The sequence below is a fragment of the Tamandua tetradactyla genome, chromosome 19 (assembly GCF_023851605.1).
Source record: "Tamandua tetradactyla isolate mTamTet1 chromosome 19, mTamTet1.pri, whole genome shotgun sequence".
NCBI classification, from domain to species: Eukaryota; Metazoa; Chordata; class Mammalia; order Pilosa; family Myrmecophagidae; genus Tamandua; species Tamandua tetradactyla.
In genome coordinates, this window is record NC_135345.1 from 58,673,032 (window position 1) to 58,679,031 (window position 6,000).

The 6,000-nt window shown below is 38.4% G+C and overlaps 1 long non-coding RNA gene across 1 annotated transcript in view; it reads left to right on the plus strand.

The window, feature by feature from the left end:
- The window catches only part of LOC143663639 (uncharacterized), a 46,709-nt gene extending 42,962 nt beyond the window's left edge, over nt 1–3,747 (plus strand). The window contains exon 4 of the long non-coding RNA XR_013166086.1: nt 2,258–3,747. This is a non-coding gene — a long non-coding RNA (uncharacterized LOC143663639). The remainder of the gene's footprint in view (nt 1–2,257) is intronic.
- The last annotated feature ends 2,253 nt before the right edge of the window (nt 3,748–6,000 follow it).

Genomic DNA, 6,000 nt, shown 5'->3' on the forward strand with positions numbered 1-6,000 from the left:
CTTAATATATAGTGTAGTGCCTAATATATATATAGATGAATATTAGTAGAAAGAATGGAAGAATAAATAAAAGAAAGAAGAAAATGTTCTGAATATGTACATGCAATTTGGAACAAGGTAACCTTTCTGTCTGTTCTGAGATCTAACAGATGAATGCCTTAGATGACTAAAATATGATTTTCAATTTTTTATAGAGAAAATGCATATCTTTTATGTTTCTATCCCATGTTCATCAAATACATAAAAACTCAATCTCTGGGGAAATGAAAACATTTAATACCTATAAACCACATGTGATTCAGTTTATTTTAAGAAAAAGCTTGCAAGACAGTGAACTATCTTTTTACTCTTTGACATAAGGAACAGGAAATAACATCTCTCAAGATGATCATGGGGGCATTTTCCCAAGACATATTTTACAAAGTTGTAAAATCATACCTAGATTGAAATTTCAATGTGCAACCAAAAATATGGGATTTAATTTTGGAGTGTGCTATTGTAGAACTTATGGTGATAGAGAGCCAGGAAACTACTGCTGAGTGAATCATGGATAAAGAGAAACTAATTGAATAGGAGACACTGACATACCACGCAAATCCCTTCAACAAAGGACTGATTTCCTCAACTGCAGAGGTTTCCCTCTTCCAAGGTCACATCACTCCCCTCTGCAGCACATATCAGTGTCTGATTTTTAGGAGTTGCCCCATTAAGGACAAACCAAAATGGCAATTATAGCTCTAAAACTCAGCAGGTGATTACCCAAAGCTGTTGTCTTCATTTTTCTCCCTGCCCACTCCTGATAACCTTTCATTCATTTCCTCACTCCTTACCATTGGGCATATTGAACTCTTTTGCAGAGAATGTATCTTGGAAAACTCGACAAGAAATAGAAATTATCACTATTACTATAGAAAGTACTGTAGAACAATAAAAGATAATATTGTAGAGAACATTCAACTTAACATTTGCTATTTTAAAGTGCCATATTGTGACCGCAATGATTTTGATTATAGAGCAAGTTTGTTAACTTAATAATATCACAATAAAAACATCTATCATTTATACTTTAAAAATTCATTAAATTGATATAAATTGATTATAATGCCCACTATGGGCATTATATCATAACTCATTACTAAATTCTACTCAGTTCTACTACTTTTAGAAAATTTAAGCTAAATTTCTTGGTATTATCACTTCCTGATCTGTAAAATGGGAATCTAATTAACTTTTTGCCTCTTCTACAGTTGTTGGAAGTTCAAACTTTTACAAAACTGCTTCATAAATTTTAAGACTTATACAACCTAAGGAAGTTTTTCTTAGCAATGTAGAAAATGTCTACTCTAAAACATGCTTTGAAAGAAATCTAAATACAATTAAAACACCATATCTTCCGTTAGCACAATGTTTTTTCACTGCAGCTGAGCATCAGAATCACCTGGGGGTTAGTTCCCAAAATCAGTTTTTAATAAAAGATACTCAAGTGACCCTTGAGCAGTCACATTTAGCCATGTCTACCATGGAATGTTGCTAATGAGCATTTCTCAACCTCTGTTCTGCTGGGCATCCATTTTTCAATGTAGAATACCCCTGCAGAGGTAAAAAAAAAAAAATTGAGGGTTGAGTTAACTGGACTTCTCATGTCATGCTTTATTTTATCTTAGTATAGAACCTAGAATTTATATGAATTGTGTTGAAACAAAAATATACTTACCTGACGGATCTCATTTTAATAACTTATCATCTATCACATTGTCTGTCTGGGACACTTCAAATGCCATCCATTATATCATTTTTATGGTTCTGGGAAAAGGTATCAAAAATATTATCAATAAGTAAATTTATTCAACTATATCTAGAATAAAATGTTAGAGTAAATATATAGTGTTAAAATAATAAAAACATCATGACTTGACTAAAAAGGATGAGGCTGGGAATTGGAAGGTCTGAGTGGTTCCCCCAAATCTGCCCTACAAGGTATGCAACTTTGTAAACCTATAGGGTACTCTGTGTGCCCACTCAAGGTCAGTTTGAAATAAGATGTGTGATATTCTTCTCCTCTGACTCTTATAACTCGAAATTTCATGACTTTCCATCTCTGTCATTAATCTCACAAGTGTAATCCACTTTCCAATGTTGCTGCAAACTTCCCCCAAAGAGAGCTTTATAGAACTTCTCTTCTATATGCCCTGCATTTCCTGCAAAACATCCATTAAACTTAATTGAAATCTCTCTCTCTTTCTTTTTTTTTTGTCAGGTGATGTCATCTCACCATAAACTCTCTATTGAAGACTGCTGCTTCTCTCACTTCTGCTTCACTGCGATTAACAGGGCAGGGATTCATTAGTTACTTGTTTGATTGTTTAGTGGTAACAGGAAAGTGCTCATGGCACAAGGATGGCCTGAAGATGTGTTTTCTTAGACTGCAAGTTCTTGGGTTCCAAACTAATGGAAAGCACAGTATTTTAAATTTGAATTATTTTTCAACATCAAAAATCGGATAACTTTTATTTAAAAATAAGACTTTCCACCTTCTCTTGAAAATTGGAATACTGGTTGTGGTAGTTAGATTCAGTTGTCAACTTGGCCAGGTGAAGCCACCTAGTTCTGTTGCTGTGGACATGAACCAATAATAGATGAACCTCACCTGTTGCTCATTACATCTGCAGTCGGCTAGGAGGCACGCCTGCTATAATAAATGATGCTTGATTTAATTGGCTGGTGTGTAAATGAGAGAGTTTAATGTAGCACAGCCCAAGCAGCTCAGCATACCTCATCTCAGAACTCGCAGCTCAGCCCAGACCTTTGGAGATACAGAAAGGAATCACCCTGAGGAAAGTTGTTGGAACCCAGAGGCCTGGAGAGAAGGCCAGCAGAGATCACCCTGTGCCTTCCTATGTAAGAAAGAACCTCAGTAGAAAGTTAGCTATCTTTCTTCTGAAGAACTAACAAAATAAATCCCCTTCTATTAAAAGCCAACCTGACTCTGGTGTGTTGCATTCTGGCAGCTAGCAAACTAGAACAGATTTGGTACCTGAAAAGTGGGGTGCTGCTGCAGTTTGCAAATACCAGATATGTTGGAATGGTTTTTTGGATGGCTAAGGGGAAGATTTTGGAGGAACTGTGAAGAGAATGATGGAGAAGTCCTGAAGTGCTTGAAGAGACTGTTGGTATAAATGGAACCACTGCCAATCTGGACAAAGGGGGACACAAAAGGGACAAATTGGAGTTTGCAGACTGAGAACCATGGAAGTTTGGGTCTGAGGCCAAGAAGCCTAGGCCCAGAAGAGTGGACCCACCCATATACATGGAGAGGGTGAGTTTACCCTGAGGGCAGAGGATGAGTCTCCCATCTCATTGCAGTGGAAGAGCTGTGCCACCTCATGCCTTTGAGAAGGTATAGCATGCTCCTTAGCGACTGGGGAGGGCCTGGCTGCCACCACATGGAGGGGTTGAGCATGTGCCCCAGAGATGCCAGAGCCCAGGTATGGTCCTGATGCTTGGAGGGGGTGGAGCCAAGAAAAAGGGGGTCTCCTCAATGTCCCCCAGTATTGATTTGGAGAGAGGCAGGGTACTGCATAGGCCTTTGGAAAGGGTGGAACTGCTGCTTTCAGAAGCCCTGAAGATAAATGACTCTCAGATTTTGAAATCTAATACACTTCACCCTGCAGATTTTTGAAATTGTATGGGTGCAGTGACCCTTGTGTTTCTTCCTCCTATGGAAATGGGTATATGTATCCTATGAATGTCCTCCTGTGTATGTTGGCAGCAGATAACTGGTTCTGCATTTTACAGGTCCAGAGCAAATGGATAAAATTTTGCCTTAGGACTGTCCGTGTCTTTAACTAACTTTGATGAGATTTTGTACTGATTTTAATCTTGTATTTGAAATATTACTGAAATGGTTTAAAATTCTCTTGTATTGTTATGGAATGAATGTATTTTGTATACAGGGAAAACATGTCTTTTTTAGGGTCTAGAGGGTGGAATGTGCTGGTTTGAAATAATGTATGTACCCTGAAAAAGCCATGTTTTAATCCTAATCCCATTTTGTAAAGACAGCCATTTGTTCCAATTCCTATTCAATATTGTATGTTTGAAACTGTAATCAGATCATCTCCCTGGAGATGTGATTTAATCAAGAGTGGTTGTTAATCTGAATTCTCTGGAGGTGTGTCTCCACCCATTTGGGTGGGTCTTGATTCGTTTCTGGAGTCCTATAAAAGAGGAGACATTTTGGAGAACAAGAGAGATTCAGAGAGAGCAGAGCAGAACAAAAATAGCCACAAGAAGCAGAGTCCACCAGCCAGCAACCTTTGGAGATGAAGAAGGAAAATGCCTCCTGGGGAGCTTCATGAAATTGGAAGCCAAGAGAAGAAGCTAGCAGATGACACCATGTTCGCCATGTGCTCTTCCAGATTTGAGAGAAACTGTGACTGTGTTCACCATGTGCCCTTCCACTTGAGAAAGAAGCCCTGAATTTCATTGGCCTTCTTGAACCAAGGTGTCTTTCCCTAGGTGCTTTAGATGGGACATTTCTACAGGCTTGCTTTAATTGGGACATTTTCTCAGCCTTAGAACTGTTAATTAGCAACTTACTAAATTCCCCTTTTTCAGAACCATTCTGTTTCTGGTATATTGCATTTTGGCAGCTAGCAAACTAGAACACTGCTATTTTACCACCCATATTCCTACCTGGAAACTGTTGCTTGCACGAGTAGGTACTGTCCTCTTTCATGAAGCTCTGCATTATTTTCTTCAGTATAGCCTCAACCATTTCCTTGTCTCTCTCTGTGTCTCATGCAGACTGCCAATTCCTTTTTAGCATCTTATATTTTTCTTTTCTTCATATATTCTCACCTACTTTAAAATAACTGTAGATGTTTGAGCTTCAAACTTTGACCCAAGTCTTATTCTTAGTGCCACCATCACTCTATGAAATTGTCATTTATTCTTTCTAAAGTACAGCTTCATCAGACCTATCTAAGAATACACAAGATATGCTTATATGTATGTGTTAGTTAGATTCAGTTGTCAACTTGGCCAGGTGAGCATACCTAGTCTTGTTGCTGAGGACATAAGCCAATGGTACATGAACCTCATCTGTTGCTAATTACATCTGCAGTCGGCTAGGAGGCGTGTCTGCTGCAATGAGTGACATTTGACTTAATTGGCTGATGCTTAAATGAGAGATTGCAACGTAGCATTGCTAAGCAGCTCAGCATTTCTCATCTCAGCACTTGCAACTCAGCCCAGGCCTTTGGAGATGCAGAAAGAAGTCACCCCAGGGAAAGTTGCTGGAACCCAGGGGCCTGGAGAGAATACCAGCAGAGACCATCTTGTGCCTTCCACGTAAGAAAGAACCTCAGTGGAAAGTTAGCTGCCTTTCCTCTGAAGAACCAACAAAATAAATCCCCTTTTATTAAAAGCCAATCCATCTCTGGTGTGTTGCATTCTGGCAGCTAGCAAACTAGGACAATGTTTCTTCATATTTTCTATATTCTTAGTTTATAGCTAGCTTTTCCTAAATTGTGTTTTGAAGAATTTTTTCATCTAGCTATTAATAGATGTTCCTCAGAAATAGGGAAGATAAATATACCTGGAAATCATGAGAGTAACTAAAATTGAATGACTCTTTGAATGGAGCTTTAAGATGTTACTCTGCATTGTAAATCTCCTGGAAAGAGATGCAGTGTGCAGCATTTCCTAACTTGCTAAACCATAAACACTTTGATATTATTCAATGGGAAGAAGCTTTGAAGAAGTCTCATCCAAATCCTTATTTTACAGATGAGAAACCTGAGGTCTGGGAAAGATGAAGGATGTGCTGCCATGTTTATATCAGTGGAGATAGTACCTTCTTTTTGCTGACCTCCCAGCCTCATGTTTCTCAGTCACTGCAAGCACACTTTTTTTCTCAGCCAATTAGCTTTATTGTAACTTACTTTATCTGTTACTCTGCTTGGACAAGGGGCAATCATTTTAACAATATCCCCACTA